Source organism: Amphiura filiformis, chromosome 8 (assembly GCF_039555335.1).
Source record: "Amphiura filiformis chromosome 8, Afil_fr2py, whole genome shotgun sequence".
Classification (NCBI taxonomy): domain Eukaryota; kingdom Metazoa; phylum Echinodermata; class Ophiuroidea; order Amphilepidida; family Amphiuridae; genus Amphiura; species Amphiura filiformis.
Genome location: NC_092635.1, coordinates 11,814,958 through 11,835,991, shown reverse-complemented (window position 1 = coordinate 11,835,991; position 21,034 = coordinate 11,814,958).

The window sequence follows — 21,034 nt, the reverse complement described above, 5'->3', positions numbered from 1 at the left end:
AATCTTCCTAAAATGTCAGAATTGTAATATTTTTTATTATTTTATGTTTGGATGATAAGAAAAACATCCAAAGAGCACAACTATCACCAAAAAATAGGCACATCAACCTTCATTTCAAACTTTTTTTTCCATTCAAATGCACCTGGTAATGGTCAGCGAATAAAAACACCGGTTGTTATTTCTTCAGTCAGATAAGGTTGAACCTGATTTAGTGGTGTGATCTCTTAAGGGAGCAGAAATTGTTTAAAAAGACCATTTTACATGATATTCAGTCTTTCGTAGCATATCTTGATCAATTAAAAGTGAAATAATTCAAGTTTAAATATAATTCTGAGTCAAATTAATGCAATATGTGCATTGCTAATCATGCGCTATCTACTGAAGATAGCAACATTAAGATATGATAATCAGGCAGGGCCTAAGTTTTTGCTTCTCAACCTTTCAGATGTTTTTAATTTAGTCACAGGACACATGTAAAAGTTGAGACAAATGCTTATATATCCATATCTATTGTCAAGTAGGCAATGCCATGTATAGTTGAAATTACTAAATGAAACCCAGCATCCCTTTTTAAAGGATTTTCTTGTTTGCTGTTTTCTTGATTAATCTTGCTTGTAAATAGTCAAAAATGCTTGAATGGTGCCTTCTTTTACTCCATCCATGATACCATGATGGTCACACAACTGAAAAAAAACCCCACTAAATGGAAATCAGACGTTACTGCAACTGCCAGGCCTAACCGAACTCGGTCTTAAGGGGTCACACCACTAAATCAAGTTCCTATTCTTTTATGTGTTAAGAGGTACCTAAGAAATCGTCATTTTCTCATGGTTAGAACGTGCTAGGGCATTCAAAACAAAAAAATTGTAGAAGATTAAGATATATTCTACCCTAAAACCACCATTATTTTGGTAGTTGAGTGGATCGATTTTTCGCAGTGGTGCATTGAACATGATGTAAACCATACTGTCAGGATTGGACTGAAATTCCCAACCGACGCTAAGCAAAGCCACGCAGCAATAATGTGAACAACAAAGAGACGGAATAATGTCACGCAACAAAAGGATTATAATAAATACTTCAAAAAAAGTTCTCTTATACGCATGAAAAATAAATAAATATCACAATGGCAATAACGGTTAAATATATTATGACTAGTCAGTTAGATGAAACTAACATAATGAGTATACTCAATTTAATCATTCGCGATAAAAAAAATATACCAAGTGCACTTGGAAAGGATACGTTTTAAACGTCGTTACACGACTAGAATTCCATCACAACGTTGTCAGTTATACAGTGCGTTGAATCCATTCTCAATGATGCCACACACGTAGCCACGCCTAGTTCAACCAACGGTTAATTACATGGAATGCAGAATGTCGACGAAAACAACAGTTCCCAACGTCCAAGTCCAAGAGTAGAGTATACACACCCATGTACGGCTGTATAAATACAATTAATGAATCCGTGACTAGGATTTGTTTTCAAGTTCATATGATAAACTTCACACAATATTCTATCTGGAAGACTTTCACATTTCCAAATGAGCCACAGAATTTACTACTGACTTCTTTCTTTGATTAATGAACGATATGGAACTTCTTTACAACATTCACACAAGGCTAGTTCCACAAGATATGTTTTAAATTCCTGAAGTTTATGTCTCTACAGCAGGATGATTTAAATTGTCAATCTCGACACAAAATTACATGATATGTTGAACACCAATTCAACTATGTTCAATTCGGAACTTTATACTGAATACAAAATTTATCACACTATGAAAATCTAAATTTGATTTTCCCGCCAAAACAATAATTTAAACTCTCACAAGCAAAGCTTTCTTTAAATACTAATTCATCATTAAATCCACTTTATAAATTTACAAACAATATTATTTTACTTACACGAACAATGTCTTAAACCAGCATGGTTCTCACAAAGTTGGAAAAGTTAAAGTGTCAGCTTCAACCACGACGACCATTTTAAACTTCGCCAAACCCGACTCAAACACAAGGCACAAATTAGCTTCTATTGCTGATTCTAGCTTCCATAAGACCTGGTATATCTTTCTGTATGAAGCATCGCAAACTGGTAAAGCCTTTTTAGCCATACGATGTTAGTAAAGAGAAATATCCATCATGCTGAATAAAACAACATTTCACTTCCTCAGTGAAATGGGCAGCAGATCTTATCTCAATCAGATGTTAAAATTGAATGCCCAGATTTCCTGTGAACATGCATCCACAAGCCAAAGACTAATTTACATGACACACAAAAAATCTGAATATTGACAATACCTAAAGAATTGTCCACAAAAGAAATGGACTGACCTAGAATCCAGGTCTGACCACTACATACAATACACACACCCATCTAGATTGCAAGCTTCAGTGCACATACCTGCAACTAGATTTAAGGGATCATGACATTAAGGTGAATTACCCAGAAAACAATCCACTTTTATTTTAAGGGATCAACTCCAATTATGACACATACCAAAGCCTACATATCAGCGCCTCTATGCTGTGACGTCATTTGGTGCATGGAACTAAAAAATCTTCCTAAAATGTCAGAATTGTAATATTTTTTATTATTTTATGTTTGGATGATAAGAAAAACATCCAAAGAGCACAACTATTACCAGAAAATAGGCACATCAACCTTCATTTCAAACTTTTTTTTCCATTCAAATGCACCTGGTATGGTCAGCGAATAAAAACACCGGTTGTTATTTCTTCAGTCAGATAAGGTTGGACCTGATTTAGTGGTGTGATCTCTTAAGGGAGCAGAAATTGTTTAAAAAGACCATTTTACATGATATTCATTCTTTCTTAGCATATCTTGATCAATTAAAAGTGAAATAATTCAAGTTTAAATATAATTCTGAGTCAAATTAATGCAATATGTGCATTGCTAATCATGCGCTATCTACTGAAGATAGCAACATTAAGATATGATAATCAGGCAGGGCCTAAGTTTTTGCTTCTCGACCTTTCAGATGTTTTTAATTTAGACACAGGACACATGTAAAAGTTGAGACCAATGCTTATATATCCAGATCTATTGTCAAGTAGGCAATGCCATGTATAGTTGAAATTACTAAATGAAACCCAGCATCCCTTTTTAAAGGATTTTCTTGTTTGCTGTTTTCTTGATTAATCTTGCTTGTAAATAGTCAAAAATGCGTGAATGGTGCCTTCTTTTACTCCATCCATGATACCATGATGGTCACACAACTGAAAAAAAAACCACAAAATGGAAATCAGACGTTACTGCAACTGCCAGGCCTAACCGAACTCGGTCTTAAGGGAGCAGAAATTGTTTAAAAAGACCATTTTACATGATATTCAGTCTTTCTTAGCATATCTTGATCAATTAAAAGTGAAATAATTCAAGTTTAAATATAATTCTGAGTCAAATCAATGCAATATGTATTGCTAATCATGCGCTATCTACTGAAGATAGCAACATTAAGATATGATAATCAGGCAGGGCCTAAGTTTTTGCTTCTCAACCTTTCAGATGTTTTAATTTAGTCACAGGACACATGTAAAAGTTGAGACAAATGCTTATATATCCAGATCTATTGTCAAGTAGGCAATGCCATGTATAGTTGAAATTACTAAATGAAACCCAGCATCCCTTTTTAAAGGATTTTCTTGTTTGCTGTTTTCTTGATTAATCTTGCTTGTAAATAGTCAAAAATGCTTGAATGGTGCCTTCTTTTACTCCATCCATGATACCATGATGGTCACACAACTGAAAAAAAACCCACAAAATGGAAATCAGACGTTACTGCAACTGCCAGGCCTAACCGAACTCGGTCTTAAGGGGTCACACCACTATATCAAGTTCCTATTCTTTTATGTGTTAAGAGGTACCTAAGAAATCGTCATTTTCTCATGGTTAGAACGTGCTAGGGTATTCAAAACAAAAAAATTGTAGAAGATTAAGATATATTCTACCCTAAAACCACCATTATTTTGGTAGTTGAGTGGCTCGATTTTTCGCAGTGGTGCATTGAACATGATGTAAACCATACCAAAGCCTACATATCAGCGCCTCTATGCTGTGAAGTCATTTGGTGCATGGAACTAAAAAAATCTTCCTAAAATGTCAGAATTGTAATATTTTTTATTATTTTATGTTTGGATGATAAGAAAAACATCCAAAGAGCACAACTATCACCAAAAAATAGGCACATCAACCTTCATTTCAACCTTTTTTTCCCATTCAAATGCACCTTTTATGGTCAGCGAATAAAAACACCGGTTGTTATTTCTTCAGTCAGATAAGGTTGGACCTGATTTAGTGGTGTGATCTCTTAAGGGAGCAGAAATTGTTTAAAAAGACCATTTTACATGATATTCAGTCTTTCTTAGCATATCTTGATCAATTAAAAGTGAAATAATTCAAGTTTAAATATAATTCTGAGTCAAATCAATGCAATATGTGCATTGCTAATCATGCGCTATCTACTGAAGATAGCAACATTAAGATATGATAATCAGGCAGGGCCTAAGTTTTTGCTTCTCAACCTTTCAGATGTTTTAATTTAGTCACAGGACACATGTAAAAGTTGAGACAAATGCTTATATATCCAGATCTATTGTCAAGTAGGCAATGCCATGTATAGTTGAAATTACTAAATGAAACCCAGCATCCCTTTTAAAAGGATTTTCTTGTTTGCTGTTTTCTTGATTAATCTTGCTTGTAAATAGTCAAAAATGCTTGAATGGTGCCTTCTTTTACTCCATCCATGATACCATGATGGTCACACAACTGAAAAAAACCCCACAAAATGGAAATCAGACGTTACTGCAACTGCCAGGCCTAACCGAACTCGGTCTTAAGGGGTCACACCACTAAATCAAGTTCCTATTCTTTTATGTGTTAAGAGGTACCTAAGAAATCGTCATTTTCTCATGGTTAGAACGTGCTAGGGCATTCAAAAAAAAAAAAATTGTAGAAGATTAAGATATATTCTACCCTAAAACCACCATTATTTTGGTAGTTGAGTGGCTCGATTTTTCGCAGTGGTGCATTGAACATGATGTAAACCATACCAAAGCCTACATATCAGCGCCTCTATGCTGTGACGTCATTTGGTGCATGGAACTAAAAAATCTTCCTAAAATGTCAGAATTGTAATATTTTTTATTATTTTATGTTTGGATGATAAGAAAAACATCCAAAGAGCACAACTATCACCAATAAATAGGCACATCAACCTTCATTTCAACCTTTTTTTTCCATTCAAATGCACCTTTTATGGTCAGCGAATAAAAACACCGGTTGTTATTTCTTCAGTCAGATAAGGTTGGATCTGATTTAGTGGTGTGATCTCTTAAGGGAGCAGAAATTGTTTAAAAAGACCATTTTACATGATATTCAGTCTTTCTTAGCATATCTTGATCAATTAAAAGTGAAATAATTCAAGTTTAAATATAATTCTGAGTCAAATTAATGCAATATGTGCATTGCTAATCATGCGCTATCTACTGAAGATAGCAACATTAAGATATGATAATCAGGCAGGGCCTAAGTTTTTGCTTCTCAACCTTTCAGATGTTTTTAATTTAGTCACAGGACACATGTAAAAGTTGAGACAAATGCTTATATATCCAGATCTATTGTCAAGTAGGCAATGCCATGTATAGTTGAAATTACTAAATGAAACCCAGCATTCCTTTTTAAAGGATTTTCTTGTTTGCTGTTTTCTTGATTAATCTTGCTTGTAAATAGTCAAAAATGCTTGAATGGTGCCTTCTTTTACTCCATCCATGATACCATGATGGTCACACAACTGAAAAAAAAAACACAAAATTGAAATCAGACGTTACTGCAACTGCCAGGCCTAACCGAACTCGGTCTTAAGGGGTCACACCACTAAATCAAGTACCTATTCTTTTATGTGTTAAGAGGTACCTAAGAAATCGTCATTTTCTCATGGTTAGAACGTGCTAGGGCATTCAAAACAAAAAAATTGTAGAAGATTAATATATATTCTCCCCTAAAACCACCATTATTTTGGTAGTTGAGTGGCTTGATTTTTCGCAGTGGTGCATTGAACATGATGTAAACCATACCAAAGCCTACATATCAGCGCCTCTATGCTGTGACGTCATTTGGTGCATGGAACTAAAAAAATCTTCCTAAAATGTCAGAATTGTAACATTTTTTATTATTTTATGTTTGGATGATAAGAAAAACATCCAAAGAGCACAACTATTACCAAAAAATAGGCACATCAACCTTCATTTCAAACTTTTTTTTCCATTCAAATGCACCTGGTATTCGCCACTTGCACGGTTCCGCCATTATGCACTATATGCGGGAGAGCCTCGAACTGGCAGCATACATGAAAGGAAGAATTACGTAACCTTACACAGAATGTTATATGACTGGTTCAATTCCCATTCATGTATGCTGCCAGTTCGAGTCTCCCCGCACATAGTGCATAATGGCGGAACCGTGCAAGTGGCGAATGGTCAGCGAATAAAAACACCGGTTGTTATTTCTTCAGTCAGATAAGGTTGGACCTGATTTAGTGGTGTGATCTCTTAAGGGAGCAGAAATTGTTTAAAAAGACCATTTTATATGATATTCAGTCTTTCTTAGCATATCTTGATCAATTAAAAGTGAAATAATTCAAGTTTAAATATAATTCTGAGTCAAATTAATGCAATATGTGCATTGCTAATCATGCGCTATCTACTGAAGATAGCAACATTAAGATATGATAATCAGGCAGGGCCTAAGTTTTTGCTTCTCAACCTTTCAGATGTTTTTAATTTAGTCACAGGACACATGTAAAAGTTGAGACAAATGCTTATATATCCAGATCTATTGTCAAGTAGGCAATGCCATGTATAGTTGAAATTACTAAATGAAACCCAGCATCCCTTTTAAAGGATTTTCTTGTTTGCTGTTTTCTTGATTAATCTTGCTTGTAAATAGTCAAAAATGCTTGAATGGTGCCTTCTTTTACTCCATCCATGATACCATGATGGTCACACAACTGAAAAAAAACCCCACAAAATGGAAATCAGACGTTACTGCAACTGCCAGGCCTAACCGAACTCGGTCTTAAGGGGTCACACCACTAAATCAAGTTCCTATTCTTTTATGTGTTAAGAGGTACCTAAGAAATCGTCATTTTCTCATGGTTAGAACGTGCTAGGGCATTCAAAACAAAAAATTGTAGAAGATTAAGATATATTCTACCCTAAAACCACCATTATTTTGGTAGTTGAGTGGCTCGATTTTTCGCAGTGGTGCATTGAACATGATGTAAACCATACCAAAGCCTACATATCAGCGCCTCTATGCTGTGACGTCATTTGGTGCATGGAACTAAAAAATCTTCCTAAAATGTCAGAATTGTAATATTTTTTATTATTTTATGTTTGGATGATAAGAAAAACATCCAAAGAGCACAACTATCACCAAAAATAGGCACATCAACCTTCATTTCAACCTTTTTTTCCATTCAAATGCACCTTTTATGGTCAGCGAATAAAAACACCGGTTGTTATTTCTTCAGTCAGATAAGGTTGGACCTGATTTAGTGGTGTGATCTCTTAAGGGAGCAGAAATTGTTTAAAAAGACCATTTTACATGATATTCAGTCTTTCTTAGCATATCTTGATCAATTAAAAGTGAAATAATTCAAGTTTAAATATAATTCTGAGTCAAATTAATGCAATATGTGCATTGCTAATCATGCGCTATCTACTGAAGATAGCAACATTAAGATATGATAATCAGGCAGGGCCTAAGTTTTTGCTTCTCAACCTTTCAGATGTTTTTAATTTAGTCACAGGACACATGTAAAAGTTGAGACAAATGCTTATATATCCAGATCTATTGTCAAGTAGGCAATGCCATGTATAGTTGAAATTACTAAATGAAACCCAGCATTCTTTTTAAAGGATTTTCTTGTTTGCTGTTTTCTTGATTAATCTTGCTTGTAAATAGTCAAAAATGCTTGAATGGTGCCTTCTTTTACTCCATCCATGATACCATGATGGTCACACAACTGAAAAAAAAACACAAAATTGAAATCAGACGTTACTGCAACTGCCAGGCCTAACCGAACTCGGTCTTAAGGGGTCACACCACTAAATCAAGTTCCTATTCTTTTATGTGTTAAGAGGTACCTAAGAAATCGTCATTTTCTCATGGTTAGAACGTGCTAGGGCATTCAAAACAAAAAAATTGTAGAAGATTAAGATATATTCTCCCCTAAAACCACCATTATTTTGGTAGTTGAGTGGCTTGATTTTTCGCAGTGGTGCATTGAACATGATGTAAACCATACCAAAGCCTACATATCAGCTCCTCTATGCTGTGACGTCATTTGGTGCATGGAACTAAAAAATCTTCGTAAAATGTCAGAATTGTAATATTTTTTATTATTTTATGTTTGGATGATAAGAAAAACATCCAAAGAGCACAACTATTACCAAAAAATAGGCACATCAACCTTCATTTCAAACTTTTTTTTCCATTCAAATGCACCTGGTATTCGCCACTTGCACGGTTCCGCCATTATGCACTATATGCGGGAGAGCCTCGAACTGGCAGCATACATGAAAGGAAGAATTACGTAACCTTACACAGAATGTTATATGACTGGTTCAATTCCCATTCATGTATGCTGCCAGTTCGAGGCTCTCCCGCACATAGTGCATAATGGCGGAACCGTGCAAGTGGCGAATGGTCAGCGAATAAAAACACCGGTTGTTATTTCTTCAGTCAGATAAGGTTGGACCTGATTTAGTGGTGTGATCTCTTAAGGGAGCAGAAATTGTTTAAAAAGACCATTTTATATGATATTCAGTCTTTCTTAGCATATCTTGATCAATTAAAAGTGAAATAATTCAAGTTTAAATATAATTCTGAGTCAAATTAATGCAATATGTGCATTGCTAATCATGCGCTATCTACTGAAGATAGCAACATTAAGATATGATAATCAGGCAGGGCCTAAGTTTTTGCTTCTCAACCTTTCAGATGTTTTTAATTTAGTCACAGGACACATGTAAAAGTTGAGACAAATGCTTATATATCCAGATCTATTGTCAAGTAGGCAATGCCATGTATAGTTGAAATTACTAAATGAAACCCACCATTCCTTTTTAAAGGATTTTCTTGTTTGCTGTTTTCTTGATTAATCTTGCTTGTAAATAGTCAAAAATGCTTGAATGGTGCCTTCTTTTACTCCATCCATGATACCATGATGGTCACACAACTGAAAAAAAAACCCACAAAATGGAAATCAGACGTTACTGCAACTGCCAGGCCTAACCGAACTCGGTCTTAAGGGGTCACACCACTAAATCAAGTTCCTATTCTTTTTATGTGTTAAGAGGTACCTAAGAAATCGTCATTTTCTCATGGTTAGAACGTGCTAGGGCATTCAAAACAAAAAAATTGTAGAAGATTAAGATATATTCTCCCCTAAAACCACCATTATTTTGGTAGTTGAGTGGCTTGATTTTTCGCAGTGGTGCATTGAACATGATGTAAACCATACCAAAGCCTACATATCAGCTCCTCTATGCTGTGACGTCATTTGGTGCATGGAACTAAAAAATCTTCCTAAAATGTCAGAATTGTAATATTTTTATTATTTTATGTTTGGATGATAAGAAAAACATCCAAAGAGCACAACTATTACCAAAAATAGGCACATCAGCCTTCATTTCAAACTTTTTTTCCATTCAAATGCACCTGGTATTCGCCACTTGCACGGTTCCGCCATTATGCACTATATGCGGGAGAGCCTCGAACTGGCAGCATACATGAAAGGAAGAATTACGTAACCTTACACAGAATGTTATATGACTGGTTCAATTCCCATTCATGTATGCTGCCAGTTCGAGGCTCTCCCGCACATAGTGCATAATGGCGGAACCGTGCAAGTGGCGAATGGTCAACGAATAAAAACACCGGTTGTTATTTCTTCAGTCAGATAAGGTTGGACCTGATTTAGTGGTGTGATCTCTTAAGGGAGCAGAAATTGTTTAAAAAGACCATTTTATATGATATTCAGTCTTTCTTAGCATATCTTGATCAATTAAAAGTGAAATAATTCAAGTTTAAATATAATTCTGAGTCAAATTAATGCAATATGTGCATTGCTAATCATGCGCTATCTACTGAAGATAGCAACATTAAGATATGATAATCAGGCAGGGCCTAAGTTTTTGCTTCTCAACCTTTCAGATGTTTTTAATTTAGTCACAGGACACATGTAAAAGTTGAGACAAATGCTTATATACCCAGATCTATTGTCAAGTAGGCAATGCCATGTATAGTTGAAATTACTAAATGAAACCCAGCATCCCTTTTTAAAGGATTTTCTTGTTTGCTGTTTTCTTGATTAATCTTGCTTGTAAATAGTCAAAAATGCTTGAATGGTGCCTTCTTTTACTCCATCCATGATACCATGATGGTCACACAACTGAAAAAAAACCCACAAAATGGAAATCAGACGTTACTGCAACTGCCAGGCCTAACCGAACTCGGTCTTAAGGGGTCACACCACTAAATCAAGTTCCTATTCTTTTATGTGTTAAGAGGTACCTAAGAAATCGTCATTTTCTCATGGTTAGAACGTGCTAGGGCATTCAAAACAAAAAAATTGTAGAAGATTAAGATATATTCTACCCTAAAACCACCATTATTTTGGTAGTTGAGTGGCTCGATTTTTCGCAGTGGTGCATTGAACATGATGTAAACCATACCAAAGCCTACATATCAGCGCCTCTATGCTGTGACGTCATTTGGTGCATGGAACTAAAAAAATCTTCCTAAAATGTCAGAATTGTAATATTTTTTATTATTTTATGTTTGGATGATAAGAAAAACACCCAAAGAGCACAACTATTACCAAAAAATAGGCACATCAACCTTCATTTCAAACTTTTTTTTCCATTCAAATGCACCTGGTATGGTCAGCGAATAAAAACACCGGTTGTTATTTCTTCAGTCAGATAAGGTTGGACCTGACTTAGTGGTGTGATCTCTTAAGGGAGCAGAAATTGTTTAAAAAGACCATTTTACATGATATTCAGTCTTTCTTAGCATATCTTGATCAATTAAAAGTGAAATAATTCAAGTTTAAATATAATTCTGAGTCAAATTAATGCAATATGTGCATTGCTAATCATGCGCTATCTACTGAAGATAGCAACATTAAGATATGATAATCAGGCAGGGCCTAAGTTTTTGCTTCTCAACCTTTCAGATGTTTTTAATTTAGTCACAGGACACATGTAAAAGTTGAGACAAATGCTTATATATCCAGATCTATTGTCAAGTAGGCAATGCCATGTATAGTTGAAATTACTAAATGAAACCCAGCATCCCATTTTAAAGGATTTTCTTGTTTGCTGTTTTCTTGATTAATCTTGCTTGTAAATAGTCAAAAATGCTTGAATGGTGCCTTCTTTTACTCCATCCATGATACCATGATGGTCACACAACTGAAAAAAAACCCCACAAAATGGAAATCAGACGTTACTGCAACTGCCAGACCTAACCGAACTCGGTCTTAGGGAGCAGAAATTGTTTAAAAGACCATTTTACATGATATTCAGTCTTTCTTAGCATATCTTGATCAATTAAAAGTGAAATAATTCAAGTTTAAATATAATTCTGAGTCAAATTAATGCAATATGTGCATTGCTAATCATGCGCTATCTACTGAAGATAGCAACATTAAGATATGATAATCAGGCAGGGCCTAAGTTTTTGCTTCTCAACCTTTCAGATGTTTTTAATTTAGTCACAGGACACATGTAAAAGTGTCGAAAAAAAATTGCAGTTGCATCATACAATACATAGATACTGTATGTTTTCGAGCTTCCCGAAAAGGGCCTTATTGGGATGATGTGCGCGCGAATAGCGCGAAAAAAATGGTATTTTACACTATTTTCGCCCGGTTAAAATCCGGCTAAAAAAGGGCTTAATGTTACAATGTGAGGAAATTGGAATTCCAATATATCAATACTATATAATACTAGCGGTCACCCGTCTTTCGCGGTTCGTAAATAAATGCAATTTGCAAATGCATCACCACTTTTCGATCGAGTTTTTAATTATTAACGATTGATTAGTCGTTTCATTACATTCATTTTAATCACGTTCTTCTTCGTTGTCCCCTAGCCTCTCCTTCCTTCCTCTGTTACTCCTTTTAAATCCAAGCAAATTAGTGCTATATTTTTCAGAAATCGGGAGTAGTGGATGTCATTTTGAAGCTGAAGTTTCGAAATATGCAGTAATATGACGTCCCAAAACACAAAAATGTTGTAAGCTGAGACCATTATGGTCTCAGGTTTTAAGGGTGTAGTTTTAACTACACCCCTGCCCAATTTTGTGCCTATTTTTGCCTTTTTCTCAAAAATTATAGCGCATTGGGGACAAGTAAGATATGTGTATTATAGGGGCAAGGACTACAACTACTGCACTGGAAATTTTATTTCAGCACAGACAACAGTTGTGGAGTTACAGTCAAAAATGAGGAAAACCAATATTTGATCAATAAATCAATAACTACCTTGTTTTGAGTTGCTGAATTTTCAGTACAGTAGTTGTAGTCCTTGCTCCTATAATATAAACATATCTTACTTGTCATCAATGTGCTATGATTTTTGAGAAAAACGCAAAATTATTCACAAAATTGGCCAGGGGTGTAGTACCCCCTTAACCCTAGAATTACGGAAAACTTTTGTTGGTCTAAAGTATATAAAAGTACGCTTATTTAGAATGGCAAAGACTTGATGAATTCATCTGTGAGGTTAAATTTGGGCAAATATGCTCATTTTTGGAGAAAATCCTTAAAACCTGTTTGGTGGGTTTTTTTTCGGTCTACGTAAAAAATGTTCTCGAGTAAAAAAAAAATCATTAATTAAATAAAAATAAAAATATCTAGGACCTGCTTTTTAAATCTTAAAACGGTTAAAATTTTTTGCCCCAAAATCATTAAAAAAAACCTGATTTTTGCCCAAATTTCAAGTATTTTTGGTGAAGATGATCTAAATTCAAAAAGATAAAATTGATCTGATTTTGTTGAAAATGGTTGTTACAAGAAAATCTTGTTACAAGAAATGAGAAAAAGAATAGTAAATTTATAACTCTCAAGGAGTGCTTTCTCATGGCAAAACAAAGAGAGTTTGAGACCATTCTCAACAAAATCGGAGCAATTTTCATTTTCACCCCCTGTGGAGCCAAAATTCGACCTAGTGAGGGCACAATGTTACATATTTGCCCCTAACTCCATAACCGCAATTCGTAGATGGCCAAACTATACTTTTTCTGAATCCTAATATGACTAGATAAACACAATTATTGTTGTTTTAACCAAGTCCGAGCATTTTTGAACTTGACCCCGTGTAAAAGTTCAATGACCTTTTCCCACAAAATATGGGTCCTGTTGAAATGGCTCCATAGCCTATGAGATTAGCTCTACTGTATCTTAAATATCAGGGCGGCCAGCATCGGTGGGGTAGCAAGGGGGCAAGAGTCAGACTTCTCTCAGGGGGAAAGCTACGCAACTGCATAAATACCCTGTGAGCGAATGGAACGTTCATAAGGGACCGTTCATTATTAACGCGGGAGGGGGCCGGGAAAATGTTGAGCTTTATGGGTGAAAAATACCAAATCCCCCTAGCTCCCCCTATTGCGATGAATCAATTTCACGTAACCCCCCTATTGAATCAAACAAAATCACATAACCCCCCCCCCTTCAAGCAACTTCAATATTAATTCAGTCAGAGATTGGAATTTTGACATTGGGGGATGGGGTTTGAAAATATTTCTTGAAGTTATAGTGAATACAGCTCCTTTTGGCGACAAAATAAGTTAATTGTAGAAATGCGCACGAAGCGTGTGAAAATTTTTGTCATTTTGAAGCTAAACTGATGAAATATGGTGCAAAAGTGGAATAAATTCATGCGCAATTTTTGGAGTGATTGTATGGACCACCCCCGGCCTTGGCAAAATATTGGGGGGGATTTACTGCCCCCCATCCCCTGGGATCTACGCCTATGCCAATAGATCTACTTTTGGGGAGAAAATTTATGGGTGTGTGCTTGCATATGGGGCGAGGAGTGTCGGAGTGGTTTGTGTGTGTAGCATGTGACAGTGGCGTAGATTTCTTTTTTGACATTGGGGGGGGGGGGGATGGGGTAGGCAAATTTCTTGAAGTATAGTGAATCCAGCACAATTTGGCCGTTGACTATGTTTATGGTACAAATGCAAATTTTTTGCCCTATTGAAGCTAAAATGGTGAAATATGGTGCAAAAAGGGAACAAATTTGTGCGAATAAGTCATTAGACAATTATGTATGGTATGATTGATATTGTTACCGGTACTAGGCCTATATGCACTAAGACCTTCCAGGATACTTGGTATTAAATAATAGTGAATGACTATTAAATTTCACATGCCCCCCCTATCACGAAAAATAAAATCACATAACCCCCCCCCCCCTGTTTGTCAAAGTGAAAATCACATAACCCCATACATTTTTCCCGGCCCCCTCCCACATTAATAATGAGCGGTCCCTAATGACGCCAGAATGGAGATTAGTCTCGGGCCCAGACTGCAAACGGCCATCACGAGCAACGACGCGACCAGTGCTGGGAACGACGTATTAACCGACTGTGAAGGAGATAAAGAACGCATTATTGCTGATGAGAAGCTCTTTAATTTCTCCCGCGAATTTTTAAATGCTCCATCAATTGGTGGCCATTAGTAAGTTAAAAGCAAATTTCTCTCTTCTCAGTCCTTGTAATAATACGTGTTGTAACTTATTTTGTTGAATAATATCGCATGGGCCAAGTTACGTACCGCACCGTCACGATTCTGGATTCTAGGATACCCCAAAATGGTAAGCTTATAGTAGGGATAACCATCAAAATTTCATGTTGACCCTATTGCTACAAAAGATTGTTTTCTGAGTAGAACTAATCAACAGAAGTATTTTGGTGGTTAAATGGTCAAAATCGGTCAAAAACTTTTCGAATTATGAATTATCAAAGTTTCCCATTCTGACCGGTCATTGGAACCAAATAAAATGACAAGGTCCAAAAATAGCAGTTGGGAGCAAAATTGGCATAAGCATATATTTACCTTTATATATTTCTTTATTTTAACATATTTGCAAACATGAAACAAGCATATTGTGAAAGTATCAAAGGGTTTCTTATGAAATGGCACTTAACTAGTCACTGGCATAACTTATTTTTTCAAACCAAGGCATTGAAATCATGCATTTAGAGGACATTTGCCAAAAATCATCCAAGATAGCCGATATGGCACAAAATCAAAATTGCACTAAGTAGGTGAACTTTTTTTTTTTTTTTTAAGAATTTCAATGTTATTGGGTTTAATATGATCAATTAGTAGGTGTATGTAAACAAAATCTTAAGTTTTGAAGGTCATTGACTCATTCACAACAATAGAGATTATCCTCATCATGCTCATGTGTATTCCTGTAGTATTCCTCATTCAAACCAAAGTAGCACTCAATACATTATGAGTATCTTTGTTCAAACCAATTCAATGCTTGACCTCGGAGTTACCTGCATGACTATCGCGGGCTATTTTGAAACAGTTATGGTTGCACATTCAGGTACTTCTTTTGAAAGTCCTAAACAAGGTATAGCCAGCAGCAAGTTGTAGATGTTATAGGCCTAAATATAAGAAAACGTTTAGGGTTAAGATCAGGTGAACAATACATCGAATGAGCACGAAACTTCACATTTATGTTCAGAAAGGTGTCTTCTTAACATGATTTGAAAGGAATATAAAAATTCCAAAGGGAAGCTGGTGATTTAATTTGTAACTCGAGATCTACTTGTTCAATTTTTTAACCTTTTACAGAGGGTATGATAGAGGTATTACTGGCAACTCTGCCAAATTACAGCTCAGTAGGCCACGCTTTTCACCTGATCTTACTGATTTGAATATTTTGTGCCATTCTTGAGCAGTGCTAAACTCAGCCACTGGCAATTAAGCGCACTGTGGCGATGGACCAATTTTGACTCGCACTTACAGAAAAACAAAATAAGTTATGTTGCTGTAATTTGCAAGATAGTTACAAAATATAATTGGCAGTAACTTCCCCAAAATTTACAGAAAAATATTGAAAAATAAAAGAATGAGATCAATTTAGAAATGTATGTGCAAGCAGTGCACAGTTGAGCTCCCTGCATGTCTATGGGAGTGTTCTAATCAAGTTGATGGTTCATTGGTCATCCCTACTTATAGTTATAGGCAGTATGTCAAATTGTATAATCATTTATTGACATCATGAAAGTGAATTCAGTGCCACTGCTATTGTATAGGCAAACCTTAGTTTACACATTTGCTAGTCAGTCAAATTAGCTCATACCGGGGCCCAAACACAATACATATTTTACATAGAAAATTAAAAGAAAAGATAGGTCAAGGAAACTCTTACATGAACATATAGACTGCGGAACTCAGTCCTCAATGATAGTCAAGTCATTTATCTTTTGGTCATTATATGACTATCATTTGAGGACTGAGTTCTTACGATACATCTTTCGAGGTGCAGTTTCAGACAATAGCTTGGGATTATTGGGGCAGAGGTTATCTATTGAATCCTTTCATGACCACTGAAGCATAGTCAGGGCCGTCGCTAGAGGGGGTATGGGGGGTGTGAAACCCCCCCAATACACAATTTTGTCGGCTAAATTTGACTGCTGTCGGCAAAACCATGTGACTGTCGGCAAATGTAGTCGACAAAGGTATGTGTGATTGTCGGCAAATTGTGAGAGCCATATAACAGATTAATGTGTTATGAAATTGTGTTGTTCATAACGTAATAGACATACTGTGAATGGTATAGTAGTTACTAGTTAAAAAAACATTTTTTGCCTCCTACCCCCCCCCCCCAACTTTTTAGATTTCTGAGCGCCGTCCTGGCTAAAAAAATTTGGGTCAACAAATTAGAAGAAATTTCCATCGGCAAACCATACTGTACACCCCCCGAATCATATTGGTCTAGCGACGCCCCTGAGCATAGTCAAGTCTGCCAAGGACACTCGGCACGAATTGAGAGACCATGTCACTCTCGACAAAAGAATGCATGCATATCAAAGGTCATACGGTCAAATGATGCTTAAAGTCTATGACTGACATGAACAGTGGCATACCGTGGCCGCTCCTACCCCGGGGGCTGAAGGAAATTCAATTTTGCCGCCCCTTCCTCAACAGCCCGAAAAGGTTGAACCAATTTTTTTTGGTGGTTTGAAAAAGTGAGAAGCAAAAAAAAAGAAAAAAGAATTATATGCGCTAGCACCCTAAAAGCAACACATTTTGATATATAGTACAATTTTTCAATAATTTTTTGTGCTTTTCAAATTTTTTCTGCCCTTTTATCTTTACTAATTCCTTTTGCCGCCCCTTCTTTCTAACGCCGCCCCTTCATTTTGGCCGCCCCTGTTTTTACCCCAGGGGTGGCTTGCACCCCAAAGCCCCCCTCCCCAAATATGCGCATGGTGAATATCTGACCTAGTCTAGGCTATATACTTCACTTGACCCAAAAATATGATTTATTTTGGTGATGAGAGAATCGCACATGGAAATTTAGAGGGATTTTGATAGCAGTTACACACAGTCATAGGCCTTAAGCATCATATTCCAAGGAGCGGAAAGACACCAAATTGGTGTTTTTTGACCTTTGGCATTCTTTTGTGGCGAGTAACATGGTCTTTCAATTCACGCCGAGTGTCCAGTGATCATGAAAGAATTCAAAAGATGACCTCTGCCCCAATAATCCCAAGCTATTGTCTGAAACAGCTCCTCGAAAGATGTATCATAAGAACTCAGTCTTCAAATGATAGTCATGTAACGACCAAAAGATAAATTACTAATTATCATTGAAGACTGAGTTCCCCAGTCTAAGTTACACCGCTGCTCGACATAAGACTTTGCTGTTTTATTTTTTAATTGATGCATTAAAATTTAAACTTTGCTATGGAAAGCGCTATAACAAAACAGTTTTCAGTTTTGGCTTTCCTTACTCAAGGGCTTTAATTTGATATATAAAATGATGCGATTGGATGGCAAATTTGAATTCACCTTTTATGTTGCAATTTTGCCAATCATGCTACCATTATTAATTCATGTCTATGTTTTAATTTACTCGAGAAAAAGAACTCTTATCTTCAAAATTTGCAAGCATTCAAGGCTCGAGACCGCTTCTGTGCTATTGCTTTTTGGAACAGTAGATCAGCGGTGTCATTTTTATAGGGCATGTTGATTTATAAAACTGGATGTCAAAAGTTATTTTGATGAGTCAACTGTATCTTTTCGGGCAAGGTTTGCCTATTTTGATGCGTTCACCCGGGCTGTCATGATCGGTTGTGTTTATTTCTGAACTTCCAATTGAATACCTGGGTGGAAGAAGGGCCCAACTCCAATTTGTTACAAATATGAGTTAGACCCAGCATTTTATTGCCAACAGACTGTTCTTCCTTGTGTGTGAAAGATGAGCCAAAATCCACTCTCTAAATAGTCTTCCACATACACTTAATCATGGTTTTCATGGAAGAAAGGCCCAACTCCATGGAGTTGGGCTCTTCTTCCACAAATATTGGGTTTTAAAAGAGGAATTTTTGTTCATCCATGAAATCTGCTTTTCACTACAATAAACTTTCTTGCTAACATATTACATGCTTCTACTTGTGCAATTAATGGATAATTACCAAATTTCTGTAGCTATTTATAGGTCATCTGCTTACGGAACTGGAGCTTGCAGTATTAGCTTATATTAGTGGAAGAAGGGCCCAACTCCAGCTCGTATTATGACCTGTACCGTTGCCATGGAAACATTATATATAATTTCGAATGTATGTAAAAATGTATGCTCATGTATTAAAGGTCCCTGAAAATGAAAACATTCTGTCTATAAAACTTTTCCAAATATTAAGTTTTTTCTTAATATCTCCAAAACAGTTTTGATGGAGTTGGGCCCTTCTTCCACTCAGGTATTCAATTGTCTTAGTGTCATGCTTCATCAACTTCTTCTAGATTTCCATATAACATAATATGTGACGTGTCATGTCCAGTGGCATAGATTTCTTTTTGACATTGGGGGGGATGAAGTTGGAAAAAATCTTGAAGTATAGTCAATCCAGCACCCTTTGGCGACAGAATTAGTTTATGATATAAATGCTCGATAAAGCGCGCGAAAATTGTTGCTATTTTGAAGCTAAACAGATGAAATATGGTGTAAAAGTAGATTAAATGTGCGCAAAGTGCACGAAAATTTGCACTTTTGGGGCTAAAATGGGCAAATATGAGGTTCATTTGGTCTGAAACCCATTACCAGGCGTCAACATTGGGGGGATGATTGTATGGACCATCCCCCTGGCAAAATATTGGGGGATAAATCCCCCATCCCCAGGATCTCACGCCTATGGTCATGTCAAAGGAGACACTTTTGGGCAGGATCGTAAATGGAGAAATAGCCAAAAATATGACCGGGGGTGATTTTTTCACAATTTGGGTTTGTTGCGAATTTGTGATGTTATTCAGTATCGAAGTTACGTAATGTTACTATGTCAACGGGATCACGCGCTAGAGTAATGAACCACGATCGAAATGATCACCACATAAAGTATATGGCACTCGAAGGCATACCAAAGTAGCGTGATCCGGTAACCAAGAGAATTACGTAACCACTTCGATGCTGAATTAATGTTAAAAATATTGTCTGATAGTTTCAGACCGGAATATAATTGGCATCTTGTATTTTTTGAGACATTTTTCAAGGTAATTCCTGTTCTCAACATTGTCAATAATATTTTTAAAAGGCCGATATCTCAATTTCCAATTTTTTAATATCACAACTTACGAACTAAATATCTTCTCTTAAAAAAGTCCGATTTCATTGGGGAAAACGGCGTTCTGGAGCAAAATATCTCTATATTTAAGATATGTAAAAACCTCAAAATTGATAACCTGCCCAAAAGTGTCTCCTTTTGACATGACACGTCACATATATCTATAATAACTTGGAAGATAGCATAGGATATAAGAATTTATGCTTGATGGATGGGAGGTTATCCGAGGTTTGTGAAAATGGCCCGGGGAAATGGTGGGCAACTGTGGTTGATCCGGCGATATCACATGTGTTAAAGGCTAGGCGGACGGTACCCATATCCGTTTGAAAATGCCTGGCCGAGTATGGTATCACAGATCCAGGATCTGTGCTTGTATCAAGGACAACCAGAACTTAAATGCATCAATTGTAGCCAGGACCTGTGACTTGGGTAGCTTTGAGATGCTCTAAAAATCAGATCTACAATCTGACTTTTTCTTGTATTTCAACTATAGGACGCCCCCGGGACAGGGGGGGAACACTCAACTTTGGAAGTGATGGGGATGTGCAGACAGCAGTTCGAAACTAGGGGTCTTTTGGTGAGAGCCTAGACTCTGAACAAAGTCTTTTGGTGAGAAGACCCCAAAAATGGGTGTTTTTTTTGTGAGATTTAGGGAAAATCTTACCCAAAAAGGGGGTCTTTCAGTGAGACTGGGAAACATTTGGGGTACAAATGTAATAGTTGATACAAAATTTTCAAAAATTCATCAACATTTTTTAAAAATGTAATTAAAATTTGAATAAAAATAATAAAAATTAAAAATAAAAAAAAACCCAGGTCATTCGGTATGAAATTTGTCTAAAATACTTGAAAAAAGGGGTCTTTTGGAGACGGTGACAGAAAAACAAAAAAGTGTGTTATTATATTGGGTAAAAGGGAGTTCAGTTGAACAAAAAAGGGTGTCATCATTGAGTGAGAGGCAGTGGCGTAACTAGGGTTGGTAGCGCCGGGGCAAGAAACAAAATTGGAGCCCTGAAATTTTGGACAAATAAGGACCACCACTAATTAATTTTGGTTACTAGAAGTTGAATATCGGTCTTAAAATTTCTTTCTTTGTGTGCTGAAATGTGTGCGAATTGTGTAAAAATTTTAACTTTCA